Source organism: Thermobia domestica, chromosome 9 (assembly GCF_964235325.1).
Source record: "Thermobia domestica chromosome 9, izTheDome1.hap1.1, whole genome shotgun sequence".
Classification (NCBI taxonomy): domain Eukaryota; kingdom Metazoa; phylum Arthropoda; class Insecta; order Zygentoma; family Lepismatidae; genus Thermobia; species Thermobia domestica.
Genome location: NC_137462.1, coordinates 56,638,621 through 56,658,230, shown reverse-complemented (window position 1 = coordinate 56,658,230; position 19,610 = coordinate 56,638,621). Strand labels below are relative to the sequence as shown.

The following is a 19,610-nucleotide window of genomic DNA, read 5'->3' as shown; positions in this document are numbered from 1 at the left end:
GTGAAACAGAAGTCTATGAAAGAATGTTTAAAAAACATGTGCATGCTAAACAGTGCTACTTTATTTGTATTCTATTCTCTATTGCGTTTTACTTATGTACGTGTCAATATCAAACTGAAGTTTGTTTACTGTATTATGGCTAATTCCTTATGTATGTATGTATGTATAATTATTAATATTGCACTATATGTTTAATAAAAATATTAAGTATAAAAATAATAATCTAATAAAAATAAATAATCAATAAACGGCAATAATAAGTACTGTACAAACTTTTCTAGATTCCATACGTGTTAACCGAGTTTTTGTTTACCCGAGTTATACCCGGTCCACACTACCTCAGAAAATCGGTACTCTACTGTATTTGATCATTCACTTAACGTACTACTTTAATAGAACACTTTTGGGAGAAGTAAGGTTACACACTTATTATTCCAAAGAACTAACCATCATGCAGCTAACGTATAAAGTGACCGCGTGTAGATACATTTCTAATTAAACTTTTTACAGTAATTTGAGGATCTTGAATAGAACGGAGGTATTTCGTACATCTATGAAGTCACGAGAAGAGATACCTAAAACTTGAATATTTATATTTACTTATATCATAAATTTGACATCAATTTACTAGGTACCCCATGGATATACTCAAGCTGTATAATTTTTTTCCACCCAATTCTTCGCAGACACTTATACTCCATCTTCCATTGTGAAATATTTTCTGTTGTTTGTTACCATGTTTGCTTTAGACAAGAAGCAGAACAAACATGCAAATGTGTAAACAGCATTACACTGCGAAGAAACTACATGCAAGTACAGAAACGTAAGTAGGCTACAAAAAAAGAGATGAAATATGTCTATATCTGGACACGTAAATGATTATGAAATATTTCGTGGAATGAGAATGTAAGTTGAAATGGGAAAACCAGAAAAAAAAAAGAAAATAAACAGAACAATGTTATCCATCAGAAACTCACATGAGCTGAAATTCTCTGTGTTTATACGATTAAACTGATGAGCGCAATAGACAAATAGTTAAAAGTAAATAATTGCACAATTTCAACTTGGAATTAGTTGTTGCATCCTTATTGGTATGCAACCGTGTACATCATATTGCATCGTATTGATGGAATATTATTGGTGAATTGGCAATGGCTTTCATGTTCTTGATGCTATTCTTTACATTTTCGACGCTTTCAACTCACGTTTACTGAGTATGAGTGTATTTCTGGGCATTTTGAATAACGTGTTTCCACACATGTGAATCACCCTGCTTCATCTGTTGTGCTCTACCGACACTCCAGAAGTCTTTCTAGAGCATTTGAGTACAAATTCGCAACACTTAATACTCAGAACGTCACTGTTGGCCAGCATCCGTACCTGGCGATTATGCAACCACACACAACAGGTATGAAGATGTTCGCCATTTTGTATTTGTTCCAGATATCGACTTAATACAAAATAATTATTGTTACCTGATAGAAACCCTATCAATTCATATCCATTTAGACCAATTTTCATTTGGTAGATTATCCGGGACTCCCTACGTTCATTTGGGGAATCCCTTGCGCGTGCATGATAGAATTATGAAACATGTAAAATTCAATACAGTAGGTATGACTTCTTCAGTGAATTTTTTACCCGCCCTCTTTACGTTGGATAGTTTCTGAACTATTGGCGTCCGAAAGTCATTTTCCCACGCTTTCGGCACCTTGTAGATCCGAAACTATGTCCGATAGCCGAAAGTTCAAGATAACTTTTTTTCTTGTCTCAGCGGCAGGAGTCACCTCCCAAGAGTTGTAACACTTATTTTGCAACACCCGATATATAATAATTATAAATATTTATTTATTTATTTATAGTTTTTCTACTTTATTGATTATGTTTCCAATAAATGATAATAAAATAAGTTGTCATTGAATTATTACAAGAATTTAGCTACCTTCTGTTCTGACCATTCAACTTAAAGGATCAGTTCGAGTTAAAAACAAGCTTAGTGCAATAGAAAGAGTAACAAAAAATAAGAGACCCGTATTTTTTAAAATCTTGATAGGCCGTCTCGTTCAGCTTCTATCGGCATTTGTTTTTGATGAATCGCAAATGCTGACGTCACCGGTGGGCTACGCGAGGAACTCAATGTGACTCAGCAACCACTCCCTTGTTCGCAGCTGATAAATCTTTAATAGCGCAGTGGATTTAATAGATTGTGTTTGGGGTTCGTTAGCAGTCTTGCTTTGTGTTGAATTTTTGAGGGTCGTTTTTGTTAGTTATTTTTCCTACAGCATTAGTATAAAAAATATAGAGTGAGCAATGTTTCTTTCAGACATGTTTTTGGTGGTGGTACTGCCTCCCGGAGCTCTAAGAGTGCCCCCCGGAGGATACCAAAATAATACGTCTATAATATAATAAATATAATAGTACTGTGTGAAAATAATGTGTCCCTCCGAGTGTGCCCTTCTCGGAACATTTTTTTAAAAGAAACTCTGGTGCGAAGTAGAAAACAAGTGTTAGTACAGCGCGTGCTGTGTCTGTGATGTGAAGTAGAAATGCCTAACACGTGCTGTGTTTTCGGTTGTAATTCTCGTGCGATTAAAGCTGAGGACATCAAGTATCTTTTTTTAATGTTTCTAAGTCGTAAGAAATCACCAAATGGATATAAATCATGGCTCAAGAAAATCAATAGGAAAAATTCTGTGGCAAATAATAACACTCCAAACATCTTGAAGAGTCCAACTTCTAGCAGTCATGTTTACTGAAAGAAAAGCTAATGCCAGGATAATTATTTACACGCAAACTGAAGGAATGCTGTTCTAAGTATATTATTGAAAGGTTTCGAATCCGAGCCATTGAACAAGCGCCGATCTATGTCCAGTTACCAACGTAAAAATATCGTACAAGAAGCAATTGACGATTGTAGTCAAGACGAGGCATTAGAGATAATAGCGACGTTGTCATTCATGATTCTGAAGGTACTGCTTTAGAAATAAATGTTCAATACAACTGCTATACAATGTGAATTGGGGAGTGAAATATAAGAGCTTGTAAAAAGAATTAGTGTTCCTCAGGACATTGATTCATCGTTTAATTTTTCTGTATCAAGTGACAATGATGATGAAACGGGTGAGAAGAGTTGTTCCGTGGAGAGCGATACGAATAAAACAAATTTAATCGGTAAAGTATTTTAAGTATTCTGGCAAACTTTACAGATATTTTTCATTTTTGCCACATATGTCACGCTCCTGTACATATCTTGAAGCACAAAATTATAGGGTCAGCATTGAAAATTGCAACAAAACGTGAAAATGAACATACTTATGTTTGGGAATCGGAACCATGATTAAAGGAAAGGTACTTAGGTGTTGTAACAGTCTAGTCCGCCATCTATTTACATGGTATTGGTTTCGAAATTTCAGTTCCTTTTCTGAAACGCTGAACTTATATTTTGCAGGAAAAATTACGTTTTATAATATTATAAAAAACTTTTGTGCAGCCCACCACCAGGTATTATCATTTTCTACATGCAGATGGCATTTCTAAGTCTTTGCAATCAGTTCTGTAAAAGGAAATCGCACTTTAGTATGTGCCACCGCACCTCTCACAAACGAAATGCTTGGCATTGTTTATGAAAGCGTGCTCTCACTACTTGACCACGAATGACGTCATCACAAAATCTTTCTTCCTCTGTTACTCGCTAACGACTGAACGTAACGCGATCAAACAAACACAATTCCTTTTAGAATTTTCAACTCTACAAATGGAAATAATTTGTAAAAAATGCATTTCTAAGTCGAACTGCTCCTTTAAGAACAAGAAAATAGAGTTAATAGATTTGTTTAATGAACAACTTATGTATAAATTGGTTGTGAGGGTCGAGATGGCCGACATATAAGATATATTATAAAATTGCGATGAAACGCTACAAATAATTGTGTCTTGTGGGCTGACATGTTTGTGACAATGGTAGGTAGCAGTGAAGTGTGATCTCACTACGACCACTTCTTCGCAACATGCCGACCTCGCAATGTTTTCAGTTTGGATGTGATATTTATAGATGGAAAATCGAAACACTAATACAGTAAACAAGTAGAACTAGGATAGTTAATGCAGTAAGGGTCGTAAGAAGGAACGTTCTGAAACTCACAGCCTGTTATTATGAGACTTCCTGCCATCTCTGATCCGAGCTGTGTAACCACGATTCAGACAGGGTAGACGAAAGGGCTTACAAATTTTAATGAGGATATCGACTTGCAAACTCTAAGTTGTTCCAGTTGAATGCTTTGAAATATCTAATCTGTTTATTTTTCTTTAATGTGATGAAGCTTAAATATCCGTCAAATTAAATATTAGAACTATTTATTTTACACCGTAATTTGGGCCTGCGGAACTCCATGGATATTCTGAAGTAATGGATTATGTTATATGCGACCCTATGTTATGCAATTATGTCTTTGATGGTTGAATGATTAAAATTTGAGTTTACTAGCAGGTAAAAGGCTAACATGAGTAACATGGCTTTTGATACTCCTAGACACTTCGCTTGCATTAACTATTTGCTTAATATGTCATTTGTTTACTTGCTTAGCGGCCACAAGCCGTCTTCACTCGAGAATCAACCCGTTGGAAATTACAAAGATCGACTCACTTCAACCAAGTTATCACTTGAATTAAATTTTATTCATAATTAAATATAAATTATGAAAACACATTCATCACAAAACATTACTTTTTGATAACTGAGCTCTTTGGATAGATTTACTATATAATTGGGCGGTTATTGGGCCGAGAGTGACAATGGATCATATAGGTTTGTGTGAGATTGATGAAAATTTAAAATATTGTAAAATGTAGTATCATTGGAAATTATAAATAATAGAAGCATTTCAAGTAAGTGTTGTAGATCCACGTTTCATCCTCGTTGCTGAACGGGACGCTGAACTCAAAATTCAATTCATTTGATCTATCACCCAGGTGGAATTACTGATATTCGTTTTGTTTGCATTCATCTTCAGGAATTATTATTATGAATTGCCTTCTTTGAATATGGTAAGAATTTTAAATACGAATATAATTTAGATGAAACTTAAAAATCCTTCATCTTAGTTACCAGTTACACAATTTTCCAGGACTTGCTAAATTCATAGTTTAAGCATTTTAACCGTTTAGCGTTTTCAAGGCACTTGCCTCTCGATTGGTTTCTGTGATTAGCCAACTGGATCCAATTTCTACTTTGTATTCCTATTTCTACGAGATCCATTTTAACATCGTCCTTCCATCTGCGCCTAGGTCTTCCTAATGGACGTTTTCCGATTGGATTTCCAGTCAAGACTTTGAAAGTGTTCCTACTTTCTTCTATTCTGGCTACATGACCTGCCCACCTAAGCCTCCTAGATTTGATGACTCAAACAATGTTTGGTAAAATGATACACATTATGTAGTTCCTCATTATAAAGTTTCTGCCATTCGCTATTCCCGTTCCTCTTGGGTATGAATATTCGTCTTAGGATCTTGTTCTCAAATACTTTCAGTCTACGTTCTTCTCTTAGAGAAAGCGACCATGTTTCGCAACCATACAGAACAACAGGCATGATTATCGTTTTATATATTTTGAGCTTCAAATTTATCGATAGAATTCGCGACGACAAAAGATTTTGAACTGAATAATAACACGAATTTCCGCTTTTATTCGACATTTAATTTCTTCGTGAATATGGTTTTGGTCTGTTAATACTGATCCTAGGTATTTGGAACTATCCATTTTATCGAAAATATTATCTGATATTTTAGCGCATTCATAATTTTTAGTATTACGATCTCGACGAATTTCCATGTACTTGGGTTTAGAAGTACATGCAGAGAAAACTAAGTTCCTGCAAGCATTTAATAAGATCTCTGGATTTCTTTCTATTCTTCTCTTATTACCCCCTATTAAATCTACATCATCAGCATACGCCATAACCTGGTGAATACCATTCAATTGTAGGCTGTGGTTGCTACCTTGTATTTTCCTTATAGCATACTCCAGGATAAAGCTAAATAATGACGACAATACATATCCTTGTTTCAGGCAATTCCGACCTGAAAGCTCGTGGACAAGGATTTTCCTATTTGGACTTTACTTTGGGATTCACTTAAACGTATCTTGATCTAAGTAGCTTTTGCGGTATTCCAAATTCTGTTATTCCCTGTTTCTCTCTTAACTGCGTCGTAAGCCTTCTAAAATCAACAAATAATATTGATGTATCGGAATATTGTTTATTTCCACTTCTTTTAAAATATTTGTCGAATGGTAAATATTTGGTCGATAGTTGATCGATTTCGCTTAAATCCGCACTTATAATCTCCGATAATTTCATCTGTTTATTGGGCCAACCTTGCTAATAGAATGTTTGAGAGGATTTTATAGGAAGTTGACAGAAGAGAAATGCCTCGATAATTGTTACAATCGGTTTTGTCGCCTTTCTTGTGAATTGGAACAATAATTGATTCCTACCACTCTTGTGGCAATTCGTGTTTGTTCAGGATACAGAGAATGAGTTTGTGTATCTTGTTCAACAATTTCTCTCATCCAGCTAAATTAACTCAGCCGGAGATTTGTGTTTCTTTAATTTCTTTATAGTGATTTCTATTTCTGTTCGGTTAGGCTCTAGAATATATGGTTCTGCTGTGTGCACTTTCCTTTCCTTTAACATTAGTTTTTGGTTGCGTGTTAAGCAAATTGCCAAAGAAAACTTTCCATCTATTCTTTCCATTGTTACGTTGGTTTTCTTTAAGATATTAGCACGAAGCTGATAGCTTTTTCTTAAATTCGTTGATATCCTTATACATCCCAAGAATGGTTTTGTTTTTACTATTATCTTGAAGTTCATTAATTTTAATTTAAAAAAAAAATCGCGTTTCTTTTTTTTAACATTTTAGAAGTTTCCCGTCTGATATCAACGAAATTTTGTGTAGTTACTTCGTTCGGATTTTGTAGCCAACGCTGTTTCGCCTGTTTTCTCTTCTTCACTAGTTCAGTGCATTTCTTATCGAACAATGGTTTGTTCCTTTATACTTCCGCATGCCCCATTTTTTCTTTTGTTGAAATTTTAATGCTATCCCTCATTTCAATCCAAGTATCCTCAATACTAGTGCACTATGAACCTTCTAAAACCGAGAATCTATTCGACATTTCAATCTGGTATTCCCGTCTTGCATGGTTCTCTCTTAATTTCTTTAAATTAAACCTCTCCGTTTTCAGATGTTGATTATTTTTTTTATTCAACGATAATCTCTTTCTTATTATCGCTCCTACCAGGTACTGACCAATGAGACAGTCAGCTTCTCTGAACGACTGAAGATTAATTTCGTGAGAATTTTCTGATCTTCACGATAAGGTTTTGGATGCAAAATTCACAAGCCTAACGCCGTTGTCATTACTTTTCTTATGCAGACTTTCATTCTCTATATTCGGTTTGCAACTATCCTCTCGTCCTACCTTCCATTGAAATCCCCTAATAGAATTTTCATATACAGTGTCGCGGGAGTATGTCAAATACCCGTTCTACTTCTTCGTAAAAAAAAAAATGTCTTTATATCGCCATGCTCATCTTCTGTTGGGGCATGTACACTTAAAACAATATCACACCACCGACCCTTAAGAGTAATAAAAGGAAGTCTAGTATTAACAAATACAACCCGTTTAATTGCTGACATTATTCATTTGTGAACGAAAAACCTTGTTCCTAATTGGTGATTTATATTTTCCTCCCTGTATAACGACGTAAAATTTCCGGACTTCATGGTTCTATTTCCTTCCCGCCTAACTTCCTGAACTCCTATTAGTCCATCCTATCCTTCTCTACCTCATTCGTAACGGATTTTAACTGCCTGCCCTATAAAGATTTCTTATATTTCCAAATCTCATGCCCATTTTACTCTGCCGAGGTAGTGTCAAGTTATCAGTCCTGATTCGAGGCTCCTTTTTATAGGATGAGGTTGTTATCCTCATGCCAAATCCTCAAGCTGGAGGATCACCCCTTGTGGTCTGTCCGCGATACTTATTCAATACATTCGTAGCTGACATTCATCCATAACCTGAGGACGCGCCATGCTGTGGTAACAGGAACTAACATTACATGAATTATGAGCGTTTAATTAAACAAAAAATTCTAAAGATGATACAAATACTAATTGATAGATCTCATAAAGCTTAACAAAGTGATACGAGGCACGTCCAGAAAGTAAGTTCCGTTTGGTAATAAAATTAAATTGTGTACAGATACAGAAAAAAATATTTATTGCACGAAATTCTACAACTCTTAAACTACTTTTCCACGTAACTGCCGAAATTTTACAGGCATTTGTCATAGCGTGGCACAAGGTTTTGTATACCTTCTTCATAGAAGTTTGCCGCCTGCGTCTTCAACCAGTTGGAAACAGTTTCTTTCAGCTCGTCGTCATTGTTGAAGTGTTGACCGCCAAGGAAAGACTTGAGATGTAAGAACAGATGAAAGTCGCTAGGAGCGAGGGCAGGGCTGTACGGAGGATGGTCAAACACGTCCCAGCCAAATCCCTGTAGGAGGTTTTTCGTCACATTTCGTTCTTCACCGTGCACGTCACTACGCCCTTCATTGAATTGTCGGACCCATCTTTTCACCATTGAATCACTCATCGCATTTTGTCCGTAAACATCGCAAATTTGCCGATAAATTTCACTTGGTTTCACTTTCCTCGCATTTCACAAGCAGCGGGATTTTCAATCAACACCGACATTGTAAACAAGCACAACAAAGCGTACGTGACTGACAGCGATCTCCAAATGGCGCACGTTTCTTCTCCTTGATACAGAGCGTCTACCGCGCATGAGCGGAACTGCGATCGCAGCGCTGTAGCGGAGATAAATTGAAACGGAACTTACTTTCTGGACGTGCTATGTATATGTGAGTAAAAGCTCATGCATAAGTTTAGAGAAAATTGAGAAAAACGGATTTCTTAATAAATCTAAAAATTGATGTTGTACAAGAGCTATGCTACTTAATGAAGTGAAACTGATATTAAAATATACTCTTATTAAGCCCTCCATAATCATACTAGTAAAATGAAAGGGCATGGTACAGTTAATGAAACACTGTCTAAAATTAGCTCTTAAACTTTATTTTTTAAATTATATTAGTGTGCAAAGAAGAAACATATATCAATCGACCGATGTCACCGAAATGACAAAATGACAACGAGAAGGCAGTATTTCTGTTGTTTGTGTTCTCTTGACGGTGACACACATCTTAATTTTAACTTAAGCTCAAGACAGTTTTTTTTTTCTTTTTATATAGATACATGATACGCGACGCATATGAGAGACTGTCTTATTTTCAGTGAGGGACAGCGTGTGTATACGATTGCCTGCTACATACTAACTGCTTCAGTTACTGATGTGTTCACAAAGGAAACAATTTAGTTTTGATTGCATGTTATTTTTATAACTTGGTCAGTGTCTTTTGCGTATTTATTACTAAAGAAGGCTACGTTTCTCCTCCTTGCAAAGAAAGAGAAAAGGAGCAGGAAAAGAGACGTGAGTTTCCTCAGACTTCGCATCCAAAGGCTGGCCCACAGAAAGATAATTTCAAGAAAGAAACAAAAGAAGTGCAACTACCTCACGCCGGACACGCCGTTACAGATCTATGTTCCTACCACATCAACAAAACGACTTTCACCAAATCGGACAAGCACTTCTCAGATCTTTTACTTTACACTTCAGGCAAGGAAACAGCCGGGTTTCACGATCCACTTGACGTAGTTTGTGATTAACTTGTGTATGTGGAGGACCTCAAGATTCTTTTCTCTTAGCAGGCTGCAAAGCATCCATGTCGACCGATGATAAAAGCTTAAACAATATAACTTTATTCTCTGTATTTTCTATGGACTAAACTAATTCGGTATCTTTCTATTGCCTTGATCTAACGATTGCTATGTCTTTGGTGTTCAATAGCTGGCGTCTTATGGAATCATTCATGCCCCAAACACGGACTGGTCTTGGTGGTGTTGGTCTGAAAATGAAGAATAGTCACAAAATGTGGAATGCTGTTTTAACTCTACCATAAAGTGCATAATAGTTTTGCTTGGTTTCTGGTGTAAAAGATGGAACGAGTAGCGTTCAGCAACTGCATTCACCTCTGACGCGTAGTATTCCTTTAGTTCTTTATATAATTTGTCGGATGGATTGGCCAACAAATATCTCTGAATTGATAATACGTCTGAAGTGCTATGAGACCCAGCAGTGTCCAGACTTTACGACTTTCCTGATATTGCGCACCAATACCCATATGTTCATACGATTAATCTAAATACTAAATGGTTGAAACAAACAGCGATTACATTGTGATGTCGTAAGACAGAAATTTGTAAACCAAATTTCGCCATGTTGGAAAATTCTTGTGAATATACTAAATGGGTAAAACTAATTCTGTCAATGTATGACAGTGGTCGAGATTCATCAGTAAAGGGAAGAGGAGTAGAGAGCTGGGTAATCTTATTGATATTTAGGAACGTAAAGATTGCTTTGTTTAAACTTCATTCATCTTTCTTCTAATCATCTTTACATTCTACATACAGCCAAGGGCTTTCATAAACTTTTATAATTTTTGAAGAATTCTGCGCATTTATTAGCTTCCAATTAATATACAACAGGTAATCTATAGCTATTCGCTATAATTTCTTCAAAAACGACAGAGTAACTGTTGCAGCTTTGTAAATTAAGATTAACAATGCTGTCCGTCTGTCCAGGAGAAAAAAGTCTCAAGAACTGCTCGACGAATTGTCACCAAAGTTGGTCCGGAGGTAGAAGGTCAAATGCTAGGATTCGGGTTCGTCGATGGAAGCAATATTCAAATCAGAAGACGTAGATATCAACCATTTTTGGTTTTCACGCTGATCATTGTAGAGAAAAGAAAGACAATACGAGGAATAGATAAAAAAAAAAATAATGGTAACATTATTATAATTCGTACTTTACTTCCTTCAATGTAATCGCCTTCCTTTTGTCACAGTTGTGCAAGGTGTCGTACACAGTTAGGGCATCAATCTTTATCGATAACAGGCTGAGACCGCCCTATGGTAAGGAGGGCTTCTTGTGTTGTAGTGCTTTCCGCAAAGTCATTTCTTCATTTTGGTGAAAAGGTCATCACGAAGTTCCTGAAAACATTTTTGTGTATTGTGCTTCAATCTTGATCCACGCACGTTGATCATCTTTTGGAAAAAATGTATTGGCGCTTCCAGTTTCCTCCTATACTTTACGACACTGCTGCTTTTGACTGTTACGACTCGCCACATTTCATCGCTCACATTCCCTTATCAGCCACGGAACTCTTGCAATGTTGAGATACAGCTCTCTGGCGTGACTACAGTGTTGCCAGTATTTCGAAGTATTAAAACTTACCTTTCGCGGATCTTTGGATTCGCTAACCGGACATATCTGACGTGTAAAATACCACAAGAATACAATTTCCTCTTAGCAGTGTTGCCAGAGCTACTGATTTTTGCAGGAGATCTCCTGCTTTTTCTATGTTCTACTATGAAAGAAAATGAAAAGTTAACAATCTCCTGCTTTTTCCTTACTTCGAGAAGTTAAAGAAATATATTATTATAAATATTGAATTTTCATGTTTCCCTTACATAAAAAGAGAAAATTTCTCTGTATGCATACACAAAGCTCTCTAGAAGCATATTGTTATAGAGCTATATAATGTGAATACAAGGATACAACTGCACGTAATCTTCTATATGTATGATGGTTCGCGATCTTTATGACTTACTGTAAGATTTACGAGTAAGTGCTGTTTAGATTGGGACTTGGGTTGGAAGCAGGTAAAATTGAGGGGTATGCTGGGGGGACGTCGTTACCTTACTTCCAAAAATATCTATGGCGTCCCCCACTTCCTAAAATATACATTAAATAAACATAGGCAAGAAGGCCGCCTACGGCCTATCATGCGTCATCCTACTATTTCAGAACCGCTTTTACCCCTGGTTGGAAGAGTAGCTTAGATCACTTCTCCACGATCGTCAGCTCTTATTTTGAAGTAACTGAAATTGAAATTTATGTTTTGTATGTATTGTTTTATTTTGAAATTAAAGTAATAATGAATTCTGGACCTGCTGTTTTGACCGCTGTCCCCTTAATAATGGCAAATTTTTTTGGTCTCCCTGCATTTGCACTCAAATGCCGCCACTTTAGGTATCTACTGCTTTCTCCTGTTTTTTATGTTCGAATCTTCTGCTTTTCCAACTGATTGGTCTGGCAACACTGCCTCTTAGTTTCTGGGATGAAAGATTTCAACACAGTACAACTCATACTCTGATTTAAATATTGAGCATTTGTAACCTCATCTTGTTAATGTTATTGTGATTGATGCCTAATAGTGGTATTCAGTCTTGCAATGATAATCGTATACATATTTATTAATTCCTTTGTAATATGCACCCTTATCCTCTAGCAACTTAATTTATTGCAATGCTACGTTGAAAAAAAAAAGCGAGATGATATAATTGTCTGATTTAGAAATTGTAGCACAGGGGGATGCGAAGATGATGTTATTGGCATATAATCAGTGGCGAAGGGTGGTAAGAGGCCCTGAGGCCCGGCCTACCCATTTACTTTCAGAAATTATAATTTATAATTAATTCATTTTCCTTGCACAGAATGCATGATATTTTCTAAGTTGAAAAAAAATTGTTCGATGAAGAAATCATGGTTGGCACCACTGCTAGGAGGCTCACCGAGCAGTGTCTCAGGTGCAGTAGAACTACCGCCAAGCTACTCAGAAAATCTCGCGAGAGAATGTGTTGGAAATGACGTTTTCTTTACCAGCGTATAACCTGCGAAAGAGACCGGCCTCAGCGCTTATCGACTTTCGTTTCTATCTACTAGTTTCTCTCGAGACCTTCGATTTCGATTCGATATATCAAACAAATAAAGAGCAAGATAACGTGGGCTCCATTCCGTTCCTACTTTGCTTAATTTTGCGGACTCAAACGCAACGCAAAAACTGGAACAAGAAATTCTAAAGGCGTTACGCCTATTATCGCAAACTAATGCCCCTTTATTCCGTTGCGTTGGCGCAAACCTGTACGAAATCAGACTCGTTGAGTTCATTAGAAAGAGTGTGTGATTTTGAGATTTGAGTGATTTTTTCTTACATTTGCAAAAATGAATGAGAGAAAATGTCAGTATGTGGAGAATATGAATATACGTAATATAATTCCTATTAAAGAACCTTCTATGTGAGTGGTCTTTTGGAAATTAATGTTATTAAGGAGCGAAGACTAACGCCTGTGTTGAAAATACAAAAAACAGAGGGTAAGAGAGTTCTGCATGCATTGGTACAATATATATATAAGTCTGATTATTTAAGTCTGATTTTGTTTTTAAAGGGGAATTAGGTGACACACAAAATATCTTGATTGAATGCTTGTAATGTGTTTTGAACAATGTAATTAAAGACAAAATTTTACAAGCAGAGTTTGTTTCAGTATTTTCTACATGTAGACTAAACAACATATATTTCTTGTGAAGCGCAGATAATGTGATAGTCCATCTTTCCCACCCGATCACGCCAATTAAAATAATTAAATTGCATTCTGTCGGATTAAGATCATCTATGAGTCAGATACGTCAATTTCATTATGAAAATTGAGGTCCGGATCGAATAAGTGCTGTCGATGAACTACAATTGCATTAAATTTATGTGAATTCGTCTTCTTGTATTTCTGTAGTAAAATATTTATGTCTAATCTGTTTCATTTTACTATTATTATTATTATCAGTGGCGTATTTAGGGGGGGCTTCCGGGCTTAAGCCCCCCCGAAATCTTACTTGCTATACTAAAGTATATGAAATACCTTGCAGAATTTTCACATTTTCAGGCAAAGCCCCCCCGAAAGTTAGCAAAGCCCTCCCCGAAACAAAATCGTAAATACGCCACTGATTATTATTATTATTATTATTATTATTATTATTATTATTAGTAGTAGTAGTAGTAATAGTAATAGTACTAGTAGTAGTAGTAGTACTAGAACATTGGGCCTACCCTCTTGAAACTATCACCCTTCGCCACTGCATATAATTGAGAGCTATGTAGACTAATTTATGGTAACGAAAACATATCTATATTACGTTGTATTGGAATATTACACTATTGCTCAATACCTCAGCGCTGTAATTATGAAGAAAGGAAAAAGGCGAAGTCTTGATTTCAGATATAATTGAGCCATCTATTCATTTCCAGCAAACCTGGCATAATCTCTTGATTGTCAACGTTTAACAAGTTAATACATTTATATCAATAGTAAAAAACAGTCTAGACAGCTTATATCCATCAACTTTAGCAGCAATTATCTTGTCTTATTTCTTTATGTTGCTGCCTAGTGTTGTATATTTTTTCTCTTTCTCGTTCCAATGGCGACTTGGACAGTGTATGACTGAGCATACGAAATTTTTGGCTCGTTACTCTGGTATGGTTCAAATTTAGTATATTATTTTTTTTTAATTCAGCCTACCAAAATTATTTTATTTTTTTTATAAAGTATCTGCCTTTTATTGCCGAACAATGAGTGCGACAATGTTCTTAACGTTCTAGAGCAGTAATAAACAAAGAGCAATACAGTGGAAGCTACGTACTTTAGGTTTCGAAGTAACCTCCATCAGCACCCAACACCTTTTGCCAACATTACTGCAGCTGTACAATACCCTGGTGATAAAACTTGGCGGTCGTGAAAGCAAAGAAGTCCGTGAGTGCGTTCAGCAAGTCTCCCTCGTTTGCGAAGGACCTTCCACGGAATTGGTTGTCGAGAGAATGAAACAGGTGGTATACTATCTGTTGGCACAAGCTCCCGTGAATATCGTGCATGACACAGTGTTTCCCAGCTAAGTAGCTGAAGGGTCTTCCGGGTCCTCTTTGTCACATGTGGCTTGGCATTGTCGCGCAGGAACAGCACACCCTTGCGATTCATTAATGTCAGCTCTTTCTGCCGCAATATTGTAACTGCATGGGTTTTCTCCCTTCGGGCAAACATTTTTCACCATTAAGAGACCATCCACAGAGCATCCCTACTTCTTTACTCCCAGACAATACAGCCTTCTACTGTGATGCCAGTGAACAGGGAAGGGGTGTTTTTTCCCACGTGTTTTCATCTAATGATGTTATCCCAGAGTCAAGCCTAACTCTCCACGATCAAGATCCGAGACTTAACGACTGTAAGACGGTGTAATGGTTGGTTCTACAAGAATAGATGATATCATCTACCACCTACTTACGACACTACAATTTTCATGCACTATTATTACTTCAAATCTACTTGTCTTGCATCTATTAAATAAAAGCACTATTTCCTTTCGTGCCTTTATTATTGATACCTGAATGATGATACAAAAGCGATAATTATTGTTATTTTCCTTGAATAATATATACTGATTTGCCCCTATAAGTGACAGACCGTGGCACTGCGAGAACGTTCGTAAAATGAAATAATGACGCCAATTTCTGATTTGTCTCCTGGTTAATCCTTCATACAACAGTTTTTGAGTAACACGGTGTATTCTATGCGTACCACTAACACTTGTCCTTTCAGTAACGAAATCCAACACTTTTATCTTTCTTCGACGTGTTTTGACATTATTTTACGTATTGCAGCAACAAGTTCATTTCTAGTGCATTACCAATCTACACTTTTGAAAATTTATCAAATGGCTTTGGCTCTGACAAAGATAAACGACTTCTTTTTCGGACAAGAATCACTGCATGTTCGAAGCTTTGGACGGCTTACTGTGCAAATAATCCGTGGGTCCGCCAAAGTTAGACTCACAACTCTTTTTACTGATGTGATCATATATCTGGGCAAGTACGTAGAAACAAGATAACTACAAATTAGTAAAATGTCAAAGTTTGACAAATCACTTATTATTATCAATATGTGGATGATCGTCTGTAACTTAAATAGGGCTATAAGGACAAAATTTTAACCAGAAATAACACTGGGAACTAGTCTAATCTAAAGTGACTAGATCACACCATCTTTTAATTTTTGCTGAATCATATTGTTCGTTTCACTCAGAAACACACTTACAATTCTGCACACACATATTGAGAAGCCCAGAGTTTCCTTTCTTCTTCTTTTTGTTTTATTTATTTTGTTTAACCATTTTGCCACTAGGTGGTAGCATAATCGAGGGACAAAACACAACCAGTGTCTGGTACGATTACAGCGTTTGCACACGTTCCCGGTAATGCCGGAACCGGATCTGCTTTGCACACGCGACCGGCAAAACCGGTGCCCGCGCTGTTTTGCACACACATCCCGGTAATGCCGGTGCCGAGAAGTAGTTTCAGTTTGAACGTGAAGGAGAGAACATGAGTCCAGCAATAAACAAACGATATCACTCAGTCGACAATCGTTCTATGGAACAAATGCCAGACCAGCGTCATACTAAAGGCCTGACTACTGTAGGAATCATATGTTAGTCGAACTCTTCAGTATGGCTCTAATCATGCGTCAGAACAATTCTGCATAAGGTCCAGAGTATTTTTATTATGCTCTATAGGGTAAAGCAACTTGCAGCCACAAGTCTGGAAATTTTCTTGTTCTGTTTGTGCTTTTTCAAAAATGAAATGAAATCTTTGTTTTACGTCCCAGGATTACGTCGGTTAGGCTAAAGGAAACGGGTCGGAAAGCGTGTGCAAGCTACCATTTGATTACATTGCCGCCGATTCCAACGCCGGCATTGCTGGGGACGTGTGCAAACGCTGTTAGGAATGTCACAGAAGGCCCACTCTTCTCCACGAGTGAGCAAGCGACCAAAGATGGGCGTGGTTAGTTGCCGAGTGAACAAGGATAAACAGCCTGTCACTCGTTGTTTCTTGTTTGCTGCCGACAATGTGTGTGGTATTCACTTGCTTATCTTGTATAGCTGTTTTCTGTAAGAGAAAACGCAAAATTACGTTGGCTAACGCAAAATCCGAATGAAATAACTACACAAAAGTTTCTAGACATCAGGCGGGAAACTTCTAAAACTTTCAGAACAAAGAAATGCCATTTTTTGAAAGCAAAAATTAAGGAACTTGAAGATAATGTATAAATAAAAACATTCGGGACATGTATAAGAGAATCAACGAATTTAAGAAAGACTATCAACCTCGTGCTTATATATTAAAGAAAGCTGACGGAACAGTTCTCACTGATACGGGTAGAATCTTAAATAGATGGAAAGATTTCTTTAACGATTTGCTGAACACGCAGCCAAAAACAAATGTGCGTGGAGAAAAGGAGATACATACCGCAGAACCATATATCACAGAACCCAACCGAATAGAAGTAGAAAACGCTATAAAGAAATTAAAGACACAGAAATCTCTAGCTTTAGATGAAATTCCGGCTGAGTTAATTTTAGCTGGAGGCGAAAAATTGTGGAACAACATACACAAACGCATTCTCCTTATCTACAACAATGGAAAGAATCAATCATTGTTCCAGTTCACAAGAAAGGCGACAAAACTGACTAATAATTATCGAGGCATTTCTCTTCTGTCAACATCCTATAAAATCCTTTCAAATATCCTATTAGCAAAATTGATCCCATACGCAGATGAAATTATTGGAGATTATCATTGCGAATTTAGACGAAATCGATCAACTATCGACCAAATATTTACCATTCGCCAAATACTCGAAAAGAAGTGGGAATACAATACCCCGGTTAATCAACTATTTATTGATTTTAGAAAGGCTTATGAGTCGGTTAGGAGAGAAACATTATACAACGTTCTTACAGAACTTTGGATACCGAGAAAGCTAATTAGATTAATTAAGATATGTTTAAATGAATCCCAAAGTAAAGTCCGGGTAGGAATATTTTTGTCCACGAGCTTTCACGTCGAAAATGGCCTGAAACAAGGAGATGCGTTGTCGCCACTATTATTCAACTTCGTTCTGGAATACGCTATAAGGGAAATCAAATATAGCAACCAGTGCCTAGAGTTGAACGGTATTTGTTTTGTTGTTAAGATTGTTTACTTTCGTAAAAAGGTTTTAGACGGTCGACTGAAATGTCCTCGATTGTATTTTTGAAGGAATCGGGTAATTGTACTCTATACAAGTTCAATTTAGAAATGACGCTTGTAGGTCCGTAGTATCTTTTAGACTAACTTCGGGTTGACCTCTCTTGCGGAAAGGGAAGTAAACAAGAAATGTTTCAGAATGTTGGAAATGTATATGCCTGTGCCTTCTTCTATCAAAGTATTCTCTCGTTCATACACTTGTAAGAAATTTTGTTTCACTTTGTCTCTTATCTTAAACTAGAAATTTCCTTTCTACTTGTAGTTAGGGGTTTATATTTCACTTGTTGTCTATCACGGTCCTTGGTTCATAACCATGCATCGAAAAGAATGTTGATTTCTTAGTTTCTGCTTGATAAAATTTATTGGCTCCAAATATCACGTGTGGTACTAATTTCGGTCATTATGATTGGTCCTCTTGAACAAAAATTTTAATGAAGTTTGAAGGGTTTTGTTGACAATCTCCACAAGCTCATCAATATGATTATAGCTCGGACAAATTTGTATTTAAAATCATAGATTTCCTCCAAATTTTGAAGTAGTTTTTCTTTATGGACTGCAAGTTGGTCTAATTGGGTATTACTAAATAAACCGAATCGTCACTTCTATTCCAAGAAATCATTGTAAATTATACACAAGATTGTTCAAGGTAAGATGAAACGATATAAAGTACATGCATGGCTAGCAGACGCCCCTCCTCCACCACTGATTGTTTTCGATGTGAGACCCACGAGCTCACACAATGACTCTGTACCAGAATTTCCACTCGAGGAGGCTTTGCAGAACATGAAGAGGAACAGCCTGTCGGGGCATGTTAAAAACTTTCTAAAGGCCTTCAATAGTACATGGACGGAACCGAGCGAGGGCCTATTTCAAGAGCGCAAAGCCAGAGAAATCCATGGACGATGCGTCCGGGGACTTGACAGGAACACACGAGAATAGCACCACTTTGATACCTTACTCGACCTCTTTCTATGTGTAGTAGGTCAGCGAAGACCGGGAAGTGTAACTGGAAGCCTTATCCATATGAATGGAGAAGCTCTCCTGTCTGTACAGTCGATCTGGGTCGAATAGGGGGAATCCATTAATTCTTCCTGAAGGAAGCCGCATTGATATTCACGTTGGATGGCACCCACACATGAAGTGCACTTCGATAGCAGTACACGACCAATACTGTATAGAAAATTCTCCCTGTATTGGCGGACCAACTTGATATGGTCCCACTTCTTTGGTTTGGTAGAAAATGGTCCGTGTCTAATTGGTGTCCTTCATGTACAGACACCCTTCATCTAAGGTAACGACCCGTTTCCTGGGGTTGTTGAAACTTTTCAGGATGTGCCAATCAGTCAGAACTTGCCCTTGAGGCTCCTCCCAGGTTACGGTGAATGATGTGGACAGTGCCGATAGAGATGTATCGCCTGATCAAACTCAGTTGTGATGAGTGGTTCTCCATGACACCACAGCAAATGGTACGCAATGGTGATGGCCAGCTGAGGTCGGCTTCAGGTTTTGTTTCTGGCGTACCTCTGT

The 19,610-nt window shown here is 37.1% G+C and overlaps 1 protein-coding gene across 3 annotated transcripts in view; it reads right to left on the bottom strand.

Annotated features, from left to right (window-relative positions):
• Positions 1–19,610, bottom strand: part of LOC145694672 (uncharacterized) — a 176,380-nt gene that overhangs the window by 27,586 nt on the left and 129,184 nt on the right. The gene's annotated exons all lie outside the window — the stretch shown is intronic.